The sequence below is a fragment of the Pan troglodytes genome, chromosome 1 (genome assembly GCF_028858775.2).
Source record: "Pan troglodytes isolate AG18354 chromosome 1, NHGRI_mPanTro3-v2.0_pri, whole genome shotgun sequence".
NCBI classification, from domain to species: domain Eukaryota; kingdom Metazoa; phylum Chordata; class Mammalia; order Primates; family Hominidae; genus Pan; species Pan troglodytes.
This window is the reverse complement of record NC_072398.2, coordinates 140348641-140375519: the sequence shown is the minus strand read 5'-3', so window position 1 is coordinate 140375519 and position 26879 is coordinate 140348641. Positions and strand designations below refer to the sequence as shown.

Here is a 26879-nt window from a genome sequence, read left to right as displayed (position 1 = left end):
CAGATGTGGTGGCATGCACCTGTAATACCAGCTACTCAGGAGGCTGAGGCAGGAGAATTGCTTGAACCCGGGAAGCGGAGGTTGCAGTGAGCCGAGATTGTGCCACTGTACTCTATCTTGGGCAGCACATCAAGACTTCATCTCAAGAAAAAAAAAAAAAGAAAATACCTGAGACTGGGTAATTTATAATGAAAAGAGGTTTAATTGGCTCACCGTTCTGCAGGCTGTATAGGGAGCATAGCTGGGGAGGCCTCAGGAAACTTCAGTCATGATGGAAGGCGAAGCAAGCACATCTTCACATGGCTGGGGCAGGAGAGAGAGAGAGTGAAGGGGAAGTGCAACACACTTTTATACAACGAAATCTCGTGAGAACTCACTCACTATCATGAGAACTGCAAGGGGGAAATCCACCCTCATGACCCAATCACCTCCCACCAGACCCCTTCTCCAACATTGGGGATTACAATTTGACATGAGGCTTGGGCGGGGACAAACCCAAACCATATCACCAGTGGTTCTCAAAGTGTGTTCCTGGATCATTAGCATCAGTATCATCTGAAAACTTGTTAGAAATGCAAATTCCTGGGCCCCTCCATGAACATACTAAATAAAAAAACTCTAAGAGTAGGAGTGGTAGGCACAACCTTGTCCCTTGCCCCCAGATGTCTATGTCCTATACCCTGGGACCTGTGAGTATGCTATGTTCCACGGCAAAAAGGAATTAAGGTTGCAGATGGAATTAAGGTGACTGATCAGCTGATTTTAAAATAAAGAGTTTATCCTGGATTATCCAGGTGGGCCTAATGTTATCAAAAGGGTCCGTAATGGCAAAGAGGGAGATGGAAGGGTCAGAACCAGAAAGATAACATCATGAGAAAGACTTGACCAGCCACTGCTGGCTTTGAGGATGGAAGGGGGCCACTAGCCAAAGAATGTAGGCAGGTTCTAGAAGCCAGAAAAGGCAAGAAAACAGATTCCCCTAGAGTCTCCAGAAAGGAATACGGGTCTGTCAAAATCTTGACTTTTGTCAAGTGAGACCCACTTTAGACTTCTGACCTCCATAACTGTAAGTTAACAAATTGTTGTTGTTTTAAGCCACAACATATATTTGATAGGTGAATGAATGAATGAATGATAAACAATAAGTCAAACTTGAGGACTTTTTATATTTGTAGATTTAGAGGGTACACGCACAGTTTTGTTACTGGATATATGTGTAGTGGTGAAGTCTGGGCTTTTAGTGTAACCATCACTCAAGAAGTATACATTGTACCTGTATTCGTCCATTTTCACACTGCTATGAAGATACTACCTGAGACTGGGTAATTTATAAACAAAGGAGGTTTAATTGACTCACAGTGCCACATGGCAGGGAGCTGGGAGGCCTCAGGAAACTTACAGTCATGGCAGAAGGGGAAGCAGACACCTTCTTCACAAAGCAGCAGCAGAGAGAAGTGTGAGCACAGGAAAAACTGCCACTTGCAAATCCATCAGATCTCGTGAGACTCCCTGTCACGAGAACAGCATGGGGGAAACTGCCTCTATAATCCAATCACTTCCCTCCCTTGACATGTGGGGATTACACATGGGAATTACAACTCAAGATGAGATTTGTGTGGGGACACAGAGCCAAACCATGTCAGTACCCAATAAGTAATTTCTCATCCCTTACTTCCTTCCCACTCTCCCACCTTTTGAAGTCTCCAGTGTCTCTTACTCAACTCTCACTTGAGGACTTTAGAAACTTTGGAAAGGAACAGTCGAGTTCTAAAGGAATATCATCCCAGCACTGATTCAGTGGAGTGGGGAGAAGACACACTCTTCTCTTGTGTGGATGTCAAATAGAGGACACAGAAAAGCAATTAGAACAAGAGTAGAAAGCAGGACTGGCTGAAGATGGCAGAGGATAGGAGTAGAGAGTGTAGGAACTGTGCATGGTTCCCTGGAATGGGGGTGGGGGCAAGAGGTTTTTTTGTTTGTTTGTTTGTTGTTTGAGATGGACTCTCGCTCTGTGGCCCAGGCTGGAGTGCAGTGGCACGATCTCAGCTCACTTCAACCTTCACCTCCCAGGTTCAAGCAATTCTCCTGCCTCAGCCTCCCGAGTAGCTGGGATTACAGGTGCACACCACCACGCGTGCACCTGTAATCTAATTTTTTGTATTTTTGGTAGAGACGGGGTTTCACCTTGGCCAGGCTGGTCTCAAACTCCTGACCTCAAGTGATCCACCCACCTTGGCCTCTCAAAGTGCTAGGATTACAGGCATGAGCCACCCCACGCCTGGCCAGCAAGAGTTGAAGGGTAACAGGAGAGGCAAGGCTGGAACTGTGTTCACCACAGTATCGCCAGTTTCTAGTCTAGGCCTGGAACCTCAGAAGCCCAGCGCCTGAATCATCAATATATCTTTGTTGAGTGAAAGAGAATTTTAGTGTGAAATTGTTCTGGGCTCTTCAGACATTTGTTTCAAGGTGTCTGAGGAAGATCTGTGATTAGGTTCAGCAGACCTCTCAGCAGTAATGCAGACACTATGAGGGGAAAGGCTGATTCAAAAATCAACGCACTGGAGCTGGAGGCATGGGCAGCATAGATAGAATGGGTTCTGATAAGTGGTCAAGACCCAGTGTCCAGGGAATGTGGCCATTTCCAGTCAGGGGCCTTGCTGAGCAAGGGAATTCTAGCATTTAATTTAGTGCCCATTGTGAGTCAGCCGTGGGACTAGGTGTTTTCCTTCCTTGAGCTCATTCGAGCAAAGTGCCCCAATATGTGAGCTGAGAAGAGGAAAAGGAAAACAAGGGAATGGCTCAGAGCCCAGGTTGGCAGACAGGGCCAGGGCCATCTCTCCACAGGGGACAGGTTCAACCTATTGGGTTGGTCCTATGGCAGGGTCCAGGCCCCAAGGAAGAGAACTGCCTTAAACAAAGCAGGGCCATAGGGGTCAAGACAGATGCCAGAAACAGAATGAAGGCTAGCTGAAGGCACAGAGCATAGTCAGATGCAAGGGGCAGAACTAAGCTTACGGGAGGAGAAATAACCCCGAAGTGCAGTGCATAGGGATAAGGCACTGCAATCAGGGAGGGACGAGGCAGAGCTAAAGTCGGGAAATTCCTAAGAGAAATACTCATGATCAGAGTTACTACAGTTACAAAGCTAAGTAGGTGAGAAGGATTTCTTGACATCAATGAAAGTGATGGTGAAGAGTCATAGAGTCATGTGCCGTGCCCAGGCTGAGTTCCTGACCCACAGAATCTGTGAGCATAATAATACTTCATTATTTTATGCCACAAAGACTTGAGGTAATTTGTTTCCTCAAATTACAGTTACTTCACCATTACACATATATCCAAAACAAAACCGTGCATGTACCCTCTAAATCTATAAAAATAAAAAAGTGAAGTCCTCAAGTTAGACTTATTGTTTATTATTCATTCATTCATGAATTACACAGTTGCCACAGATTTAATTCCTAGAACACCTATTTTCATAAATTTTCATTTCATTTTCAAGACAAGGTCCTAGTCCAACCTCTTTTTTTTTTAATACAGTAGAACTTGGGAAACCCATTTTAAGTGGAATTACATTAAGTGACCTTTTTCTAGTATCAAATTTCCTGCAATACTTTGCAGGGAACACTGTCTCAAACCCCTTGGCTCTGTCTCAAACCCCTCTCTACCATGGCAGGTAGAGAGATCAGTGGGCCCAGCTACTGGGAACCCAGGGAAGCCAGGGGAAAATAGATGGGTTTGAGTTAACTGCAAAAGGCCTAGAACTCAGTGTTGCATGGTCCTGTGACGGTGTTGTGGAAAGAGGGTCACATTTGGTGCTAGACGGTCCCACTCGATAATTATGTGGTATTGGGCAAGTTACTCTACTTTTCTGAGCCTCAGTTTCCTCAGTTGTATCATGGGGCTACTAATCTTCCCTTCCTGGGCTGTTTTACTGCTCACAGGTGATAATCTATGTAAAGTAGTCACCAGTGTTAGTTTCCAACTGAGGATCCCACTCCTACTATGAAATCCACTTTTATTAATGTGAGAAGGATTATTTTTTAAATCATAAACAAAATGAGATAAAAAGAATGTTCAGGTTTCACAGTTTCACTTCTTTTTTTCTTTTTCAGATCCTTTACCTTATTATTTTACTCCTCCCCATGTGCAGATCCTATTTCGATATCCCTATGCATGGGATAATAAATAGGATTCTTTCTGAGCACCAACTCCATTGAACTGCTTGGAACCCTTGAGAAGAATTCTGACACTGAAACCAGACTCATCACAAAATGGTGCCCTGATCAACTGGTGAGGTCTGCTTAGGAGAGGTGGGTAGCATCACTATTGCCCACTTTTTATCAACTCTGTTATATCTTTCTCCCAAACACACTCATTGTATTCTCACTTCCGACTCCCCAGAGGAGTCGGATTTTTAGAAGCACAGAGCCTAAGTGTAATCTAGGGCTCGTATGTCCCTAATGACTTTTTAGCTCTCTCCACGTTAAATATAGTGCTGGGTTGCTGAAGTTCAGACAGGTTAAATTATTTGACCTAGATCACACAGCTAGTAAATATGAAAGCCAAAATTGAAAGCTGATCTCTCCAATTTTGAAGCTAGAGCTCTGTCTTTAGTAGGCTGTCTCCCCTTCCGTGGCAACAATCTCTCAAAGTAGGCCTGGATCCAAGTGTAACCTAGGGCTTGTTCTGGGAATAGGGATAGTTCCTTTTCCTAGAAATGCCACATGTAGAAACTACTGACTATAGGCCACTAATTCATACTGGGAGAAGCTCGAGTATAGAACATCATCAGCCAGCAGGTGTAGAGAATAGCAGTGAAGGAGCAGTGCTTTGTAGATAGACCAGGTCAGGATCTGCTCACCAGCTGGATAATCTGGAGCAAGTTACTCAACCTTCCTCTTACTCAATTTCCCTGTAAATTAGGACTAAAAAGAACATTATCAACTTCACACAGTCATATGGGGATCAGGTGGAGAGAATGTTTATGAAGAGCTCAGTACAGGCTGCAGCACACAAGTCCTCAATATGTATCAGTCATAAATCATCCTAAGGAGAGTGTAAGGGGTCTGCTCCTCACTGCACATGGGGGCAGTGTGTGGTAGAATATATAACCTGAATAAAAACACATTTGGAAGAAGTACAGCCAAAGTAATAAAACAATAACATGATAAATGTGTGTATGCCTATTTTTTTTTTCACTTGACCAGGGAAATTCAGGCAATTAATGTTTGAAAGGGAATGTGAAGCAAATGTAATGGAGTCAAGCGTTCCCTCATAATATCATGTGATCCTGCAGCCACCAGAGCCATTTTGGTTGTGTGAAGAAGACTGTGCCCAAAGTACCTCCTTAAAGCTTTCCTAACAATAGCTCTACCAGCCACGAAAAACCGTTTCCTTCTCCTTTCTCTTCTATTTGAAGAGAGTTAGAATCAATTGGCCCAGAATTGTGAGTGTGAGTGCCTCTGTCCATGAAACTAGAGGAGAAATATTTCTATTTGAAGAGAGTTAGAATCAACTGGCCCAGAAGTCTGAATCTTAGAAGAACTAAGAGACAGTGATATGGACTCTCCAGCAAAGCAGTGACTTAGTGGTTCAAGGGACGTTTTCTCTTCTCACTGGCATGTCAGTTGTCATGGGCTTTCTGCATTATGACATCTTGTTTTCCTTAGTAAAATAAGTCTTTTCATTTGGAATCTCATATTCCCATTAATTGGTGACAGTGCTATCAGAGCCTCTTTCACAACCATATAATCTGGGCCATATCCTTATTTCAGTATCAATTCTTGGTGCATTATCCAAGCCACCCAGGAAAGTCAGAATCTGCACCAAGTCTGTCCCCAGGGTACTTGTGAAAATACATTTAGCCTGTACTACTTCCTCTTAGCTATCTGTCTTTGATATGGGGTCTCTCTTCTAGCAGGCTTTATGTAAGGCAAAGTCTTTCTGGAGGCATTCTTTGCAATAAAAAAAAGTGTATTATCAGTGAGTATCAATTATAATGAGGCATTTTTAGTGGGGCTTGATAATGTTGGAACCAGGGAACAGTGGCCTCTGAGCTGAGATCCCGGCAGCTGCATTTTATTAACCCAAGTCAGAGTGTTAAGCTGATTTTCAGGCTTGATTGACAGAACCCTTTCAGCACAAACCCTGGAAAACTATTAGGAGGAAAGAATCCCATTGAGGCATTCCGCCTGTAATAGTTTTAATGCAGAAATGCATTTGATCAGCAGCACGCTGAGCTCATATCATTTCCAGAGTGAGTAGCAATGTGGTTCCAGTGTCATTTACCACAACCAATTATGGTACTTCCTGACAACATTTAAAACAGATTGGATTAGGAAAAGTGTACTCTCAAGATTGTGTTCTGAGAGGCAAAATCCTGGAATTTTCAGTGGATCTCATTCCCTATCTTTTTCATTAGAAGACAAAGCTGAAGAAGAAGAACAAAACACTTTTAAGGGTAAAGGATTGAAAGCAAGCATAAAAAGCGGGATACAACTGCAGTTCACTGACCCTTCGATTTCTTCAGGACTCTTCCACTGCTGCAAATCTTCTAAATACAAGAGTTGGACAGTCTTTATGCACCAGATACACTTCCCCAAATCACAGTATGCATTTCCCAGCCCTCTTCACCATTCTTATCCCCTGCAAAAAGCACTAGTTCTAATGAGTAAAAATATCTGTGATATAAACATCAGCTATAAAGTCACTCTTGGGTTCAGAAGGTTTTACTCCATTGGCAATATTGACTGATCTCATGGACCAACACAGACATGTCTTTTAGATATTTCATATGTTAAGAGGATCAGACAGCTATTGCGATCTTCTGAATTAACCATACACAAATTTCACTGGAATAGTACACTGGAAGTACTTGCTTAGGAAATCAAATAGTTTTCTTTTTCTGGTTTTTATAATAGCTTTATTGGAATTATTTGATTATAAAAGTAACAAATGCTTACTGCAAAACAAAAAAACAAACAGAAAACATAGGAGAAAACAATGAAAAATAAAAGTATCATCCAGAGATAAGCACTGTTGATATTCTGGCCTCACCCAAATGCATATTTAGAAACAAAAATATTATCAGACAACATGTCCTTTTTTGCATCCAGCAATATACTGTGAACATTTTTCCATGTCAATAAATATGGATCTATATTACATATTTAAAGCTGCAGAATGTCATTGTATCATCATTATTTTAACTAATCCTCCTCTGATGAACATTTAGGCTCCCTGCTCCCTTTTGTTACTCTTTTAAACAATATTGCAATAACATCCCTGTACATTAGTGATCCTCAAGCTTAAATGTGATTAAGAATTATCTGAGACTCTTTTAAAATATAGATGCATGAGCCTCACATCTTCAATAAGAGAGGCATAAGACCCAGGAAGCTGCATTTTATCAAGCACTACAGGCGATATGGATACTGGGAGTCCTCAAACCACACGTTGAGAAATATCTTTGCAAACTTGTCTAATGATTTCCTTAAGATAAAGTTCCAGAAGTGACCTAGTGAATGCAGTGCAGCATTTCAACAATCTACCTTGTTTGTAGTTATCTTGGTGATTAAAAAAAGTTTAGATCATTAAGATAGGCATGTACTGTAAGGTAGGAAATATGTTTGAGGCACAAATGAATAGGTTGAGTCTGTTCAAGAGCCCTCAGAATCAGCCCTTCAGATGTCTGTGGGATGCAGACATCCTCCTGCCTTGGCTCTTCCAGCAGAGCCTGGCAATAAGAACTGAGCAGGGATGGGGCGAAGACACAAGGTGAGAGTGAGTTCAACATGCTGGCTGGAGATGTTGGTTCCTGAGAGGAGAGGGTGCCTGCCCTTGCCATTTGCACCGGAAATTGCTACCAATAAGGGGTCACCAAATAAGACAGCTCCATCCCCAAGCTCACTTGTATAAAATTTGCACTTGACTAACATTCCATTCCCATTTTAGGTTTCTCAGGAATTTGAAAGATGGCAGTAAAAGAACACAGGTATTTCTCCATTTCCAGGATATGAGCACGTTTAAATGAGCATACACATACTCACCCACATGGACAAGGGAGACATATTCCCCAGCTTATAGTCTCCAAACTCCAGAAGGAGGACTTCCAATTACAAGCTTCACATAAAAGAATAATTTTGCCCATGGCCACAAAATACGAAAATTGAACAGGCAGGACTCCAATTTAAATCATGTTAGGAAAAAAATTTTGTCCTCTATTTTTTCTGGTAAATGCTACGGAAGTAGGATATGCATGCAGGAATGTGTTCAAATCCTAAATTTACAAACTCAACAAAATTTCACAAAGTTAACACAGTGGTGTAACCAGCATTTAGATCAGGAAATAGAGCAAGGCCAGGCTCAGTGGCTCATGCCTGTAATCTCAGCACTTTGGGAGGCCGAGGCGGGCAGATTACAAGGTCAGGAGTTCGAGACCAGCCTGGCCAACATGGTGAAACCCTGTCTCTACTAAAAATACAAAAATTAGCCAGGCATGGTGGCAGATGCCTGTAATCCCAGCTACTCAGTAGGCTGAGGCAGGAGAATTGTTTGAACCTGGGAGGCAGAGTTTGCAGTGAGCCAAGATCATGCCACTGCACTCCAGCATGGGCAACAGAGCAAGACTCCATCTCAAAAAAAAAAAAAGAAAAAGAAAAAGAAAAGAAATAGAGCAATACCCTGATCCCAGAAGTCCCCCTGTGCCTGCTTGCAGTCACTGTTCTCTCCAGGGGAAATCATCATCCTGATTTCTAACCGTTTTCATTGTCCTGACTTATTTTTAAGCTTTATAGAATCATAATATAAGAACTCTTCTCTTTCAAAAATTTTTTGACTAGATTTCACAGATCATTAGCTTAACTCTTTGTATCAGGTGCAGACATTTCTCAATATTGAAGCAGAACTATTCCCCAAAAAGAAATTTTAAAGTATATACTTCAAATAAGTCAGTGTCCATTTGTGCCACTAAAATTGGATGGCTTTGTCAGACCAGCTACTTGGGAGGCTGAGGCCTGGGAGGTTGAGACCACAGTGAGCTGTTATCACACCACTGCAGTCTAGCCTGGGAGACAGAGCAAAACCATATCTCAAAAAAAAAATAAAATAAAAAAAGGATGCCTTCATATAAGTTGAGCCCTGAGTCTCTGGGGCCCTTGTGCCTGTCCATAGTAAGGTAATGAGGATCCTAAAAGGCTACTCCCCAGTGTACATGATAGACAACTTGAAAGGCAGTATAATGCAATGGAAAAAAAGATTAGGTTTGCAACCGTAAAGAACCGAGTTCAAATAAAATTGTCTCCACTTAACCAGCCGTACTATCTTCATGAAGTCACATAATCTCTCTGGGGCTCAGCTACTTCTACACCTGTAAAATGGGAGAAATATCTCACTCGATTGTTGTGAAAATTAAACAAGATTCCAAATATAAACTACTTGGCATACAATAGATACCTCATAAATGTTCATTCTCTTTCTCCCTTCAGAGACTAAACCCTGATTCTTCATCAGTTTCAGCTCATTGTGTACATGCATTCTAAATAGATATGTTTTCAATGGCAACTATTTGAACCTGCTGACTAGCAAGTTTAAAATCATTTGGAAACCAGGTTTGTGATCCAAGGGAATTTAAAGTTGCTGACACAGAGGATTTTTCAGAACTGAGAAATGTCACCGTTCATCTTTCGGAAACTGGTATGGCTTCATGTCCTTCACATTTTCCACCATGCTGGCCTGGTTGTTTATTTATTAATGATTTCCATCATGAAACCATTGTTATCTCAGCTTCCTGTTATGGCCTAAAAGCACACAAAATCATCATTTTCTAACGAGCACAAAGCATCCAAATGCCTGTGCTTCCCGCGACATTTTTGTTTTATTAATAGCCATTATGCCAATCCGTTGATAATGGCCTTTTCAGTGAGACGCACACACTGTCGCGTAATGATCGTGTGATTTCTGCATTTTTACCAGTATAAATATTAAAATCTCTGACAGATTGCTAATGAGCTGATGTTGGAATTACAGAGTAGTCTGTTATCATTTGTCCATTCACAGTTTCCTCACCAGCCCATCTGTGCTCGGAACACAGCCACCGTGGAGCATGCAGGCTGGGACAGTTTCTCCATTTACACCTTTTGCCTTCAGAAGCCTCTGGGAAAGCCTGTCCCTAATTAAAGATTTTAGCAAACATATTGCCAGCTTTCTAACACTGTTATTAAACTGCTCTCTTTTGTTAGAAAAGGTGCTGTTTGTCAGCAGTTTGTAGATTTAGATATTTAGTGTGTGTTTCTGTAACCCAGCAAAATATTTATGCTTTTAAAATAATTCAATTAATATGTTATGCATGTATCTACCTGTGTGCACAATAAATACACATGGCACACACGCCATCAAAATCCTGTTTAATTATTCAGACTCACAAGGACAAAGAAACATGGTGTTTCTGTAGACACATGGACTTCTCTACAGAATAAGGTGGATTTGGACATTTTAAGGTTGGGACTATTAAAATAAAATTATCAGATTGAGATCATGGCTCAGGTAATTTGGGGCAAGGGCAAAGTAACTTTCACCTGAAATATTTGTAAAATTAAGGTACACTGAAAAGGATCTGATATTTCTAGCAGAATATGCCTAGTTGAGAAAACAGTGTTCCCTCACCTTAAAGGCTTAACTGTTGGAGCCATGGTTCTCAGTCAGTATGGGTGTGATTGAGGCTAGGTGGGGAAGGGGACATGAGGTCAGTGGGGGCGCTTCTGCACGCTCTCTCCCACCCCCACCGTCAAATCTGCCTAGTTGCAAATCAGTGCAGCAGAGCAACAGGGGAAGAGGACAGCTGCCAGATCGGAGAGCCTGCTGCCCCAGGAAAAGGCTCTCAGATCATTAGTCTTGGAAGTGAATTCATCTCACTCTTCCCAGGGTGAGCATACAGAGGGGTGACCCCTCTGGTAGTAAGCCATGTAAGGTTTTACAGACTAAAGCGACCCCCTTAGAAAATCCTGAAGAGCCCGAGGTCTTCACTAAGGAGGCAGGAATAGTAACTCCCAGGGGCTCATCACCTTGGAGCCCAGAAGGTGGCTCTGCATGCTGCTTCAGAGTCATTCCCACCAGTGACACTATAACACTGAGGGACTGTGAGATGCATCTTCCAGTGTGGAAGCTTTGTGGCCACTTATTGCTTTGAAATTTTAACGTAAGTTTTGATATTTTGATTTAATCCTTGAATTAAATACGAACAAGTCTGAGGGCAATGACACAAATCATACAGCAAAATACATGTTCTGAAAGAATTTGCACACTAGAGAACTACTACACATCCATAAAAACCATGTGCTCTATCTAACTCCACAGGGTAGCCAACGTTAAGAGCCAGATGACTGGCCCAGGTGCAGGGGAGTGCAGAGGCCGGAGACATCCCTTCTAGTGAGGATGAGTTAAGAAGTTCTCCCAGAGGGGTAGAACCAACACTGAACACTGAAGAATGTGGTTGAGTGACAGGGTAGGAGTGGGGGAAGAGGACATTGTGAGCTGGGAAGATGCTGGGAAAGGACAAGGGATATTTGGGGCACCTTAAATAGGCTGCTTAGGCTAGAGCAGAGGTTTGTGATGGGACCTTGAGAAAGCAAAGGTTTCTGGGGCTGCTCTGTCAAGGCTCAGGATCTGTACTTAATCTTGTTGTTGTTGTTGTTGTTAGTGATTTGTTTTCTTTGTTTCCCCTCCCCCGCCTTTTAAATAAACTTTATTTTGTAAAGCAGTTTTAAGGTCACAGCAAAATTGAGGTAGAAAGTATAGAGAGTTCCCATATGCTCCCTGACCTCACATACACACAGCCAGCCTCCCCCATTCTCAACATCCCACACCTGAGTGGTACATTTGTTACAATTGATGAACCTCCACGGACACATTATTATCATCCAAAGTCCATAGTTTGCATCAGGGTTCACTCTTGATGTTGTACATTCTACGGATTTGGACAAATGTACAATGATATGCATCCACCATTATAATATCATACAGAATAGTTTCACAGCCCTGAAGACCCTCCATGCTTCCCCTATTCATTCCTACCTCTCTCCAACTCCTGGCAACCACTGAGACCTCTATACTGTATCCATAGTTTTGCCTTTTTCAGAATGTCATATAGCTGGAATTATGCAATATGTAACCTTTCAGATTTACTTCTTTCATTTGGTAATATTTGTTTAAGGTAACTCCATGTCATTTCATGGCTTGATAGTCATTTCTTTTTAATGCTGAATAATATTCCATTGTCTGGATGTACCATGGTTTATTTATCCATTCACCTACTGAGGGACAACTTGTTGCTTCCATGTTTTGGCAATTATGAATAAGGCTACTATAAATATCTATGTGCAGATTTTTGTGTAAAGGTGATTTCCATTTCTTTTAGAAAACACCAAGGAACTCAATGGCTGGATCATACGGTAGAAGTATGTTTAGTTTTGTAAAAAAACAAAACAAAACAAAACAACAACAACAAAAAACAGGCTGTCTTCCAAATGGCTGTATCATTTTGTATCCCCACCTGCAATGAATGAGAATTCCCATTGTTCTATATCCTTGCCAGCATTTGGTGTTGTCAGTGTTCTGGATTTTGGCCATTCTAATAGGCATGTAGTGGTATCTCATTGTTGTTTAAATTTGCATTTCCTCAATGGCATGTGATGTGGAGCATCTTTTATTTTGCTTATCTGCCATCTGTGTATCTTCTTTGGCAGGGTGTCTGTTCAAGTGTTTTGTCCATTTTTAAATTAAGTTGTTCATTTTCTCTCTCTCTCTTTTTTTTTTTTTTTTTTTTTTTTTTTTTTTTTTTTTTTTGTGATACAGAGTCTCGCTCTGTCACCAGGCTGGAGTGCAGTGGCATGATCTCAGCTCACTGCAGCCTCCGCCTCCTGGGTTCAAGCGATTCTCCTGCCTCAGCCTCCTGAGTAGCTGGGACTATAGGCAAGCACCACCACGCCCAGCTAATTTTTGTATTTTTAGTAGAGACTGGGTTTCACCACGTTGGCCAGGATGGTCTCGATCTCTTGACCTCATGATCCACCCGCCTTGGCCTCCCAAAGTGCAGGGATTATAGGCATGAGCCACCGCACCCGGCTGACATTTTTATTTTTAATAAAGTCTAGCTTATTATCTCTTGCATGTATCACACCTTTGGTATTATATGTAAAAAGTCATTGCTAAACCCAAGGCAATCTACATTTTGTCCCATGTTATCTTCTACATTGTGATTTTTTTCTAATCTGATCCGGAGCTCTCTCCCTTGAGAGTAGCAATAAGCCAAGATAGCCACCCTCTAGGAGAGGGCTGACCAGGAGGAAAGTTAGGTTCAAGTGCTTGTGTCAGGTGAAGCACAATGAGGAATGAGGAATTGAAACCAGAACGCCTAAAATAGAAGAAATGTATTACTTACAGATACCAGAGAGATTAGGGTTGCTGATAGGAAGGCATCAGGAAATCTGGAGGCAGCAGGGAGCTCAACCATCAGGTGGAGAGTGGGAGAGAAAGAAGACCTGTGGGACTATGCCCTTATTAAGGGCGCTAGTCCTTAGGTTTTCCCATGGGAGCTGTGAATTGGCTACTTTAAAGAAAACATACGCAGGCTGTGTGTGGTGGCTCATGCCTATAATCTCAGCACTTTGGGAGGCCAAGGTGGGTGGATTGCTCGAACTCAGGAGTTTGGCTACCTAGGCAAAATTGGCAAAGCCCTGTCTCAACAAAAAAAATACAAAAATTAGCCAGGCACAGGGGTGTGCTCCTGTGGTCCCAGCTACTCAGGAGGCTGAGGTGGGAGTATCGCTTGAGCCTAGGAGGTTGAGGCTGCAGTGAGCCATAGTCACACCACTGCACTCCAGCCTGGGTGATACAGTGAGACCCTGTCTCAAAAACAAACAAACATGCAAAGTAGGGGATTTTTTCACATAATTCTGGTGTTGACAATTCGGTATTGACATCATAATCAGCAGCTATGGAATGTGTTGGGTTTTGGGTTAATGAGATGAGGAACAAGTGGGCTATATTAAAAATAACCACACAGAAGAAGTTTTAATGAGGCCAAAGGTGACAGGGTACAACTGGGTTTCAAAGAACTTATGTCAGGCCCCAAAAATTGAAGCCAATGCAGCAACTATGTTTAACAAATTTATGACATTCTAAGAGTTTTATAGTTTTGTGTTTTATATTTGGGTCTGTGAGCTGATTTTTGTGAAGGGTGTAAGGTCTGTGTCTAGATTCTTTTTTTTTGCATGTGGATGTTTAGTAGTTCCTGAAAAGTCCATCTTTTCTCCATTGTATTGCCTTTGTCAAAGATCAGTTGTCAAAGATCAGTTGACTATATTTCTATGGGTCTATTTCTGGGCTCTCTATTCTGTTCCATTGATTTATTTGTCTATTTGTTCACCAATACCACACTGTAGCTTTATGGTAAGTCTTGAAGTCAGGTAGTGTTAGTCTTCTAACTTTGTTCTTCTCTTTCAATACTGTGTTGGATATTCTGAGTCTTATGCCTCTCCTGTAGAGTCAGTTTGCCAATAACTGTATTGCAAACTGTTAGAATGTTGATTGGGTTTGCAATGAATTTATAGATCATGCTGGGAAGAACTGACATGTTGACAATGTTGGTCTTCCTATTCATGAACATGGAATATCTCTCCATTTGTTTAGTTCTTTGATTTCTTTCATCAGTTTTATAGTTTTTCTTATATAGATCTTGTATATATTTTGTTAGATTTCATTTTGAGGGTGCTAATGTAAATTGTATTGTGTTTTTAATTTCAAAGTCCACCATTTCATTGCCAGTATATAGAAAGGCAATTGACTTTTGTATATTAACCTTGTATCCTGCAACCTTACTGCCATACTTATTATCAGGTCAGTGCAAAAGTAATTGCAGTTTCTGCCATGTGGTTTTTGTACCAACCTAATAGTTCTAGGAGTTTTTGGGGGTTTTTTGGTCAATTCTTTTGGATTTTCTACATAAACAATCATGTAATCTGCGAGCAAAGGTAGTTTTATTTCTTCCTTCCCAATCTATATATATTTAATTTTCTCTCCTTGTTTTATTGCACTAGCTAGGACTTCCAGTGCAATGTTGGAAAGCAGGGATGATTGGGGATACCTTTACTTTTTTCCTAATCTGAGTGAGAAAGTTTCTAGTTTCTCCCCATTAAGTATGATGTTAGCTGTAGGTTTTTTACAAATATTCTTCATTAAGTTGAGGAATTTACCCTCTATTCCTAGTCTGATGAATTTATCATGAATTGGTATTGGATTTTCTCAAATGCTTTTTCCACATCTACTGACATTATCAAGTAATTTTTCTTTTTTAGTTTGTCGATGTGATGGATTATATTAATTGATTTTCAGATGTTGAACCAATCTTGCATACCTGGGATAAATCTCACTTGGTCATGATATGTAATTCTTTCATACATTACTGGATTCCATTTTGTTAATATTTTGTTGAGGATTTTGCATCTATGCTCCTGAGAGATACTGTTCTGTAGTTTTCTTTTCTCATAATGTCCTTTTCTGATTTTGGTAGTAGAATAATGCAGGCTTCATAGAATGTGTTAGAAAGTGTTCCATCTGCTTCTAACTTCTGAAAGAAGTTGTAGATAATTGGTACAATTTTTCCTCAAATGTTTGGTAGAATTCACTAATGAACTCATCTAGACCCAGTGCTTTCTGTTTGGGTATATTATGAATTATTGATTTAATTTTATAGATATAGGCCTATTCAGATTGTCTATTTATTCTTGTGTGAGTCTTAGCAGATTGTATCATTCAAGGAATTATTCTATTTCATGTAAGTTATCAAATTTGTGGGCATGGAGTTGTTCATGATATTCCTTTATTATCCTTTTAACGTCCACGGGATCTGTAGTGATGTCCCCTCACTTTCATTTCAAATATTAGTAATTTGTGCCCTTTCTCTTTTTTTCTTAGTTATCCTGTTCTAGCCTGGCTTATTGATTCTACTGATCTTTTCAAAGAACCAGTTTTTGGTTTGGCTGATTTTCTCTATTGATATCCTGTTTTTAATTTCATTGATTTCTGCTCCAGTTATTGCAATTTCTTTCCTTCTGATTATTTTAGGTTAAATATGCTCTTCTTTTTTCTAGTATCTAAAGTGGATACTTAGATGATTCATTTTAGACCTTTCTGCTTTTCTTTTTTTAGCTTTTATTTTAGTTTCAGGGATACATGTGCAGGTTGGTTCTGTAGATAAATTGTGTGTTGTGAGGGTTTGATGTACATATTATTTCATCACCCAGGTAAAAAGCATAGAATCCAAGATCAACAAGTAGTTGATCTTTTTTCTTTTCTAATATCTACATTCAATGCTATAAATTTTCCTCTAAGCACTGTTTTCACTGCATCTCACAAATTTTAATAAGTTGTATTTTAATTTTAAAATACATTTTATGTATTTTAATTTTAAAATACATTTTATGTATTTTAATTTTAAAATACATTTTATGTATTTTAATTTTAAAATACATTTTATGTATTTTAATTTTAAAATACATTTTATGTATTTTAATTTTAAAATACATTTTATGTATTTTAATTTTAAAATACATTTTATGTATTTTAATTTTAAAATACATTTTATGTATTTTAATTTTAAAATACATTTTATGTATTTTAATTTTAAAATACATTTTATGTATTTTAATTTTAAAATACATTTTATGTATTTTAATTTTAAAATACATTTTATGTATTTTAATTTTAAAATACATTTTATGTATTTTAATTTTAAAATACATTTTATGTATTTTAATTTTAAAATACATTTTATGTATTTTAATTTTAAAATACATTTTATGTATTTTAATTTTAAAATACATTTTATGTATTTTAATTTTAAAATACATTTAATGTATTTTAATTTTAAAATACATTTTATGTATTTTAATTTTAAAATACATTTAATGTATTTTAATTTTAAAATACATTTAATGTATTTTAATTTTAAAATACATTTTATGTATTTTAATTTTAAAATACATTTTATGTATTTTAATTTTAAAATACATTTTATGTATTTTAATTTTAAAATACATTTTATGTATTTTAATTTTAAAATACATTTTATGTATTTTAATTTTAATTTCATTTCATTAAAATATTTTAAAATTTCTCTTGGCCCATTAATTATTTAGAAATATATTGTTTAATCTCCAAGTATCAAGCTCAGAGATTCTTTTCTCAGTGTATTCAGTCTACTAGTAAGCCCATTAACAACATTCTTAACTTCTCTTACAGTGTTTTTGTTCTCCAGTATTTTGTAAATCTTTCTTAGAACTTCCATCTCTCTATCCATCTGTTCTTGCATGTTGCCTACTTTTTCTGTCAGATCCCTCAGCACATTAATAGTAGTTGTTTTAAATTTATGGTCTAATTATATCAACAATCCTGCCACATGAGGGTCTGGTTCTGACACTTGCTGTGTCTCTTCAGATAGTGTTTTGTTGGGTTGTTTTGGGGGTGGGGGGGTGGTTAATGGAGGGGTGGGGCTGGGTTTTTTGTTGTTGTTGTTGTTTGCCTTTTAGTATGTATTGTAATTTTTTTTTTAGTCTGGATATAATATACTAGATGAGAGGAATTGCAGTAAATAGACCTTTAGTGATGTAGCAGTAAGGTGTTGTGTGGGGGTGGGGAGTAGGGGGAGGATTCTATAGTCCTATGATTAGGTCTTAGTCTTTTAGTGAGCCTGTGCCTCTAGGTTGTGAACTTCACAAGTGACTCTCAGTTTCCCCCCATATTAGATGGAACAGGGTGGACAGAAGTTGCTGGAGTTAGGTATTTCCCTTTCCCCAGTTTGGTTAGTCTGTCGAAACCCCTGATAGGTTAGGATCTGGTAAAATAATTTCTCTTGAGGGCAGGCCTTGTTAAAGAGAACAGAATGCTCTGGCATACTTCAAGATGGCCACTTTTTCTCCATCCCCCTGCCAGACCATGAGGAGATGTTCACTGTGAGAACATAGTAGAGCTCCAGGCAGTAAGACTCGAAAAAGTCTGAGGAGCCTCCTAGAGTTTTTAATTCACAGGTTTGTCCACACTGAGCTTTTAGTAATTAATCAATTACAGTTCAGGTTTTCCTATCCCAGCACTGGTCTCTATAAAGGTTTCTGCTTGTGGGTTTCTACTTCGGTAAGTTGTCATTCTCTTATCTGTCTGTCTGTTTCCCTGGTTTTAAGGGCAATGGTTTGCCCTGTAACCTCACTTCCTGACAGATCTAAAAAGAATTGATTTTTCAGCTTGGTCAGATTTTTACTTGTTTTTAGGGTGAAGCGGCTACTTCTAAGGTCTTTACATGCCAGAAAGGAACCCAAAAATCTGTACTTCATCTTTAGGCAGCATGGAATTATTAAAAGATGGGTAGATTGGTTACCTGATTCATAGGTTGGATTTTAGCAGAAAGATGACATAATTGAAAGTTATTATGTAATGGATTTTGGAGGCTAGGCAGCTGGGCAGCTCTGCTGTCCTGGTTGGTCTCACAAGTCTGAAGGTTGGCTGGTTGTAAGCTGACCATAGATAGCCAAGGCTGGGACAACTGGAATGACTTGGATTTGATGAATGAATCTTTCATCCTCCAACAGGCTGGCCTGGACATGTTTTTCTTCATGGTCATGGGAGAGGACAAGAGTGCAAACAGAAATATACAAGCATTACTTAAAAGCTTCTGTTTATATCATCCATTATCATCCCATTGGCCAAAGCAAGTCACATGGCTGAGCTTAGAATCAAGGGGTAGGAAAATGGATTCCACCTCTTCATAGGGGAACTACAAAGTCACATGGCAAAAGGCAAGGACACAGGAAGGGGTGAAGAATTGGAATGATAAATGCAAATATCTTGATTCAAATCCCAGTTCCTCTAGCTATGTGACCATGAGCAAAGTACCTGGAAACTGGTATAAAAAGAGTGCCTACCTCTTAGCATCATTGTTTGCATCAAATGAAAAGACCCATATAAAACACTTAGCATAGTACTTAGCCCACATAGGTAACTATAGGCCATGGGCACTGCATTGCAGTGGCAGAAAGAGGAGTTGAGATGCATATGGAGATTGTAGGCCTGTACTAGAGTAATGTTAATATGTTGTTCAGGACAGGTTGGAAATCTACATCTGAATGCACCCTGAAATATGATACTGTAACCAGAAGTGAAAATGTCTAGCCATATTTGGGAGGAATAGCAAAGGATGAATCTTCAGGAATAGGTATCCATATTCCTGTATGAGGACAATGGTGGTGCCATTCGTTGATGAAAGCAAGGAGAATCAGGAAAGTTGCAGCTTCGGGACAGATGGCTAGATGTCCACTCCATCTGGGTCTCTAACTTAGTCTCTGGGAGTTTCACGAAAAGGAAGAGCAGAAAGAGTAGTCAATGACTTTTCTTAGCATGACATAAAACAAGGTATTTAATAATCATCCAAACCAGAGTTTTTATTTGGAAAACCTGCTGTTCTATACCATTTCTTCTGTATTAGGAAGGATAATTCTAAATATGAAACAAAACAAAACAAAATAACTTGGAGAGAAGACTGCCCATTAGTCTGGTTTCCAGCAAGACATTCATCGAGGGCTCTCTGACACACTTGGCCACAGCCCCATTGGAGAGGTGATTATTCTTTTTCTTTTTCTTCTCTTTTTTTTTTTTTTTTTTTTTTGAGATGGAGTCTCGCTCTGTCACCAGGCTGGAGTGCTGTGGCGCAATCTCAGTTCACTGCAACCTCCGACTCCCTGGTTCAAGTGATTCTCCTGCCTCAGTCTCCTGAGTAGCTGGGATTACAGGCACACGCCACCACACCTGGCTATTTTTTGTATTTTAGTAGAGACAGAGCTTCGCTATGTTGGCCAGGCTGATCTCGATCTGTTGACCTTGTGATCCACCCACCTCAGCCTCCCAAAGTGCTGGGATTACAGGCGTGAGCCACCGTGCCTGGCCGATTACTCTTACAATCACAGTAGAACCTGGGCTACAAGATGCCAGAGGTAAGAGTGATGAAGAAGTTTTTACTCAATCTCATGGTTTCAATTTTTATAACAACTTTCAGTCTAATGGGTATTCACTTGCACTAGAACAATCCCAAGATGCAACCCTGAGAAAGACTCTCATGGCCCCTTAGCTTAAGCAATTGCCAGCCAAACAAAACAGCAAATTTCCCATGTACAAAGATTTAGTGCAATGAGACTAGGATAAATAATGAAGGCATTTGTTTATGCCTGCTTACAACATTCCTTGTAGGCAAAAAGGAAGAAAACATCATTCCAAGCATGCAAAGGCAGCCACTGCAGGCTCATCAAAAATATGCATTTGCTTTTGTAGTCAAAGAGTGTGAGTTTGCTCTGCTTCACCTCCTGGCCTGGGCTCCTCTGATAGCTATGTAATTTAAATGAGAAAGTTGTCCTAGGGAGTCATCACATTTCAAAGAAGTGACCCTTTTTGGATGTTGAAAGGATCCTCAGTGTTTGGGTTCACTCCCAGGTGAGGTGATGTCATAGAGTTCTTGAGATGTCATCTAGAGAAACAGACCTTGGAAAGTCTAAACAGAAGTTGTTTACCTTGTCTTTTTGCTTGTTGTGCAAATGGGCCTCAGCTTTGGAGAGAAAACAAGCACATTTCAAGCTCAGTCAAAGTCAAAATTCACCATTGCCGTCAGTCAAACCCTGACAAAAGAGGAGCTTTTGTTCATTCTTGCAGTGACCTGACTTCTACCATGAACTTTGTAACTAGGATGCCCATAGCATCCTCCAAATTGACCTCAAGCTGGTTGGGCTCAGCTTCACAGGGCAACTTGGGCGAGGCACTTTACTTCCTGTTCTTTCTCCTGAGGGACTGGTTCCTCTGAGTTCTCCCATTTATCCTTCTCCCCCACAACCATGCCAAGGAACTCCTGGTCCTCCTGGGAACAGAACCATTCAGGCAACCACGCTAGTCACATGATTGTATTTCAGGCTGCATTCAGATGTGGATTTCCAACCTGTCCTGAACCTCATACATCCTTACACTGCCCTAGAGCCACTACTTTCCCAACATGCCCCACTGGCCCATATTGAGTGAGACCTGTTAAGAAAAGTCCCACCAGAGTAACTATCTAGACAATGCAATCAAAAAAGACTCCTTCTCCATATAATGTTCAGCCTCCAATAACTAGCTTTTGTCTTCATGGCACAGAGCTTTATGTACTTTCTCAACTGCTCAACTGGAAATACTCTTTCTCTCTTTCACTTGCCAAATTAGGTTTAAAGAGAGGGTGCCTGGTTGCTGGATCGTGGGAGGGTGTTAAATATCTCCACTGCTAGAAATCCAGCTACAGACATTAACGCCTACCTCCTGGCTCAAGAGTGAGTGTTAATGTTCCTGCTGCCAGGACATCTTTCATCCAGGGCCTCTCCCCTAGCCAGCACTCAGCCAGCGCCAGGGCCAGAGGAAGCAAGTCAAACCAGACTGGCATCCTGGCAGTGTTGATCCTCAGTTGGTGAGCACTAAACCAACAATCTCATCTTTTTAATCACTTCCAAAGCACTTTCAAGCAGAAGACAATTCTAAAGACCAAGAAGATACAGTTCATGGGAAGCATTGCTTTTAATAATAATAAATTTGCATAGCACTTCTAATAACAAAGCATTTTTACATAAAAATAACAAAAACCTTTTCTTAAAGGTTTACTTAACATACATACATTATATTAATTCTTTTTTTGTTCTTTTTTTTTTGAGATGGAGTCTTATTCTGTCACCCAGGCTGGAGTGCAGTCGCACGATCTCGGTTCACTGCAACTTCCACCTCCCAAGTTCAAGCGATTCTCCTGCCTCAGCCTCCTGAGTAGCTGGGACTACAGGCATGCACCACCACACCCAGCTAATTTTTGTATTTTTAGTAGAGATGGGGTTTCGCCATGTTGACCAGGCTGGTCTCGAACTCCTGACCTTGAGCGATCCACCCACCTCGGCATCCCAAAGAGCTGGGATTACAAGCATGAGCCACCACATCCGGCCAACATACATTAATTCTTACCTCAACCTGGAGAGGAAACAAGCTACTGTTATTCTCATTTTACAGATAACTTAACAGGCTTGGAGAGGGTAAATGGTGGGCACCCATCACACTGCTCTCTGTTCAGCTGCCAAGTCCTTACCCTCAAACCACAGCTCCCTACTGGATTGCTGGATCCTAACAATAACTTTGTGAGCGCACTAGGGCAGGCGCTGTTTTATACACCAGAAATTAGGGCATTTTGACCAAGAACAAAAAGTAGAAGACTTTGATTCAAGCTTAAGTCCAACTGAGTCCCAGATTAATGTACTTTCTACCAGTCCACACTGTCAATGATCACCCTAAGAGAATGGCATTTTCCCCAAGGCTTCATCATTCAGTTATTCATTCTTCCAAATGACATATATTTACTAAAGTCTTACTATGTGTCAAGCACTGTGTTGAGTGTAAAATATTTAAAAAATAAAGAATCAAACATAGAGCTTGCCCTCAAGTTGCTTACATCCAATAGAGGGGATAAGGCAGGTATGAAAGCAACTCTAACATAGGTCAAAAAGCAATCATTGCCATTTCATTTATTATTTATTTATTTATTTTGAGACAGAGTCTCTCTCTTGTTGCCCAGGCTGGAGTTCAGTGGTGCGATCTTGGCTCACTGCAACCTTTACTTCCTGGGTTCAAGCAATTCTTCTGCCTCAGCCGCCTGAGTAGCTGGGATTACAGGCACATGCTACCACACCCAGCTAATTTTTATATTTTTAGTAGAGACAGGATTTCGCCATGTTGGCCAGGCTGGTCTTGAACTCCTGACTTCAAGTGATCCGCCTGCCTTGGCCTCCCAAAGTGCTAGGATTACAGGCATGAACTACTGCACCCGGCCCTATCATTGCCATTTCAAAAGAGCAGATGATGATAAGTGAAGTTTGAAGGGGGCTGGGCTGATCTCTACGCTTCAACATTTCTAAGCTGATCTCTACATTTTAAGCTTATCTCTACACTCCAGCATCTCACTGAAAACCCATGAAGATGTCTTTATCTTCAAAATTCAACGTATTTTACCAAAAAAAGAGGAGAAGCTTACAGGAGGAGGAGACTGCTTTAGTCAAACCAGTCATACCCTAGGTAACCAAATAGTTGATGAAGGGAAGTTTCTTACCATCAAAGTAGTGTAGCTAAAAAATGTCAATGAGATGATAGAATTATCACCATTTTGCAATTCTCAAAAAAATAATGGATTTAGGCTATGATAGTCAACTGTTGCTAACATCACAAAAAAAGAGACACAAAAAGAGAGACAGATGTTATGTGTCTCCTGACAAAAGCAAATACCACCTATGAAGCAATCTTGCCAAAAATCCAAATCTGAACTTAATCAAGATTATCAGCCCCCAGGAAATACAGGCAACAGAGAAATCTGTTAAATGATACCACAAGGATACAATAAATAGCATCTAGTATGTGGGAAACTCTACAGGACAAATGAATAAGTTTCTATAGCAAATAAATTACAAGGGAAAAAAAGAATGGGAAGATGAGCCTATAGATTAAGAGACTCAAAAGATACACCTCCTAGCTGGATGCAGGGCTCACGCCTGTAACCCCAGCACTTTGGAAGGCCAAGGCAGGCAGATCACTTGAGGTCAGCAGTTCAAGACCAGCCCGGCCAATATGGTGAAACCCCGTCTCTACCAAAAATACAAAAATTAGCTGGGCATGATAGCAGGCGCCTGTAATCCCAGCTACTCAGGAGGCTGAGGCAGGAGAATTGCTTGAACCCTGGAGGCGGAGGTTGCAGTGAGCCGAGATCATGCCACAGCACTCCAGCCTGGACGACAAGGCAAGACTCCATTTCGGGGCGGTGGGAGGGGGGTATATATATATACCTCCCGATACAATAGGTAAACCTTCTTCAAATCCTGATTCAAACAAACCAAATTTAAGGTGCATACACACGCTGAGGCCTTGGATATGATGAATATCTACACATCTTGCTGACTCCTGACCACTTAAAATTATCTCTTACATGGCCCTTGAAAACCCCAGTCAACCAAAATTGGCTGTGCCTCAATCAGCCAAGACTTTAAACTTGCTTTTCTGCCATGCCTTAGATTTTAAAATGTCGGGGAAGAGAAGAGGGGTTTGAGGGAAGCTATATCTTTCTTAAGATATTTTTGTTTTGTTTCTTGTTTTTTTTTTGTTTGTTTTTCGTTTGTTTTTGAGACAGGGTTTCTCTCTGTCACCCAAGCTGGAGTGCAGTGGCGCCATCTCAGCTCACTGCAACCTCCACTTCCCAGGCACAAGCGATCCTCCCACCTCAGCACCCACCCCCTACACCAGTAGCTGGGACCCCAGGTACATGTTACCACACCCAGCTAATTTTTTTGTGTATTTTGTAGAGATGAGGTTTTTGTGTCCAGGCTGGTTTCTTAGGCTATTTTTAAACAGTTGTATGCAATCTTTTAAATTATAATTGTAGGCCTGGCATGGTGGTTCACACCTGTAATCCTAGCACTTTGGGAGGCAGAGGTAGGTAGATCGCTTGTGCCCAGGAATTCAACACTAGCCTGGCCAACAAAGTGAGACTCTGTCTCTACAAAAAAATTTAAAAATTAGTCAGGTGTAGTGGCATGCACTTGTGGTCCCAACTACATGGGAGGCTGAGGCAAGAGGATTGCTTGAGCCTAGGAGGTCGAGGCTGCAGTGAGCTGTGATTGCACCACTGCACTCTGGCCTGGACAATAGAGCAAGACCCTGTCTCATAAATAAATAAGTAAATGCATATTTGTCATTTCCAGTAAGCTAGTAAAAGCTATAGTCATTTTCTAAAAAAACAAAACAAAAACAGTCTTACGTGCTTCAGGAAAACTTCTACTTGGGAGGAAGTCATGCTTTTAATTATTTTTACAGTGAAAAATCCCCAATAAGGTGAGGAGCTTGAGTTTGGGTTTGCCTACAGTTTGAGTTTAGAATCATACGTATTGATTTCCTTCAAGTGGGGCTCACTTGTAGATCCTCAGGGACCAAGTCCATCCTTGTCCTTCCTACCTGCTACTCCACACTAGGAAACCAGAGGGTTCTTAACATTACCCTCAATTCTTGCAGATGCATCCCCGGAGTGTTGGACTTGAAAACCTCCCGGTCCCTTCCATTTGCCCAGTGGCTTTGATACAGGCACCACCAGGGCTGGATCTTTTAGAGAGGCCCCTCAGTTTGGAATGAAAGCCTCCAGCTAACAGCAAGTGCTCACAGGACAACAGAAGTGTAGTACTTCACTGCAAAGCATTTTGCATCCTTGAGCACTTAAGAGGTAACCTTAATGAGCACAAAATATTCCTCTCTAATAAGAACATGCTGTCATAATCACCCTCCATGTGATAAATATCCTAGAAGTTTTCTCTTTGTTAGGTTAATGCTTTTCCACAAGATAATTTAACCAATTCTCTAAAAAATAATCACATGTTATCAGGCCCCAATATAGTAATATGGTGTTGTGTGTGTGTTTTTTTTTAATGTTTTGAATCTTGCCTTAAACAAATTCCATCCAAATAAATGCTCCTTTTTTTAGGTGGCACCAAAGCTTGTGTTGTTCATTGTAACCAAGCTCGCAGTTGGCTAACTCCTCATCTAACAGTATGTCTTCTGATTTCATTTGAGCAAAATTTATCATCCACAAGCAAAGACAAAAAATGTGTGAATGTCTAAAGCTTATGTAAATTAAGGGGCTATGCATGTTATTCCTAAAAATAGTAGATAATTATAGGCATTTCTTCCCCATACAATAATTATAGGCTTCCTGTCATCTTTTCTATTCTGTATAAGGTCACAGTAGTATTATACAAAATTTACAGTATGTTACAAGTTAAAAACACAATAATTAGCAACTGTGCATCTTCAGCACCAGTGATGAATGTTCACAGTAAAAGTTTTTAAAAAAATGCATTATTTGTTTTATGTGGACAGTACACACTTAAATTTAATCATCAACTCCTGCTACCCAATAGGCAATATTCTCTCACTATTATAATGCTATTTGCCAAGTTCATAGTACACCCTAGGGCTGAATTCATCCTTAACGAAGAGACAGGAAGCCAAATCTCTCACCGTCATCTCAACCAGGTGCACCATATTATTTTAAATTTAATAATTCTGTTGAACATATTGAATGATAATGAGCAAGCTTAGAGAAAGTACCAAGGATTATTTTGACCATTATGATCAACATCTGATTCAGGGGAAAAAAAAATCTTCTCACTAAATAATGTAGGGAGTTCACAGGATTGCTTACTATGAGTGTTATTTTTTTCCTCCTGCTTGTTTATATCATTCATTCAAAGGGGAAAATGTTACATTATAAGTCAGTGGATAAAAAAAGTAATTTTACAAAAAGGAGAGTTTATCCTCAGCTCTTAATTATCCATACTAATGGTAACAAAGAGCCACAGATAATACAAAATGACAGGACAGAGCTATCATTTCTGTTTTGCTTAAGGAAAAAGTCAAAGGGCCATATACCTCATTTTACGTTCCCCGGTTCTGTCATGCTGTCAAAAATGGTTTAGAAAGGATGAAGAATTAGCAAGAATGGGGCAAGAGAAGGTTCCAGAGGCCCAGAATCCTCAATCACAAACCCCATTCGTGGTTACATGTATCATCTGGTTTGCTCAGTGGTTTCATACCTTGGACTATGAAGGGTTCTTCCCCTGTTTGTCATGCTGGGGCCTAGAAGATCACTGTAAACAGGAATGCTCGCCTCTAGGGCTGTGCCCCTCAAAGGTAATTCAGAACCCAGAGACCAGCATCCCAGCAGGAACTACGAATAGACGAGAGCAACCATTTGG

The 26879-nt window shown here is 40.2% G+C and overlaps 1 protein-coding gene across 1 annotated transcript in view; it reads right to left on the bottom strand.

Annotated features, from left to right (window-relative positions):
• The window catches only part of LOC739121 (uncharacterized), a 68442-nt gene that overhangs the window by 12672 nt on the left and 28891 nt on the right, over positions 1–26879 (bottom strand). The window contains exon 6 of the mRNA XM_063789644.1: positions 214–303. The gene's annotated coding sequence lies outside the window, so the exon portion shown is untranslated. The remainder of the gene's footprint in view (positions 1–213; positions 304–26879) is intronic.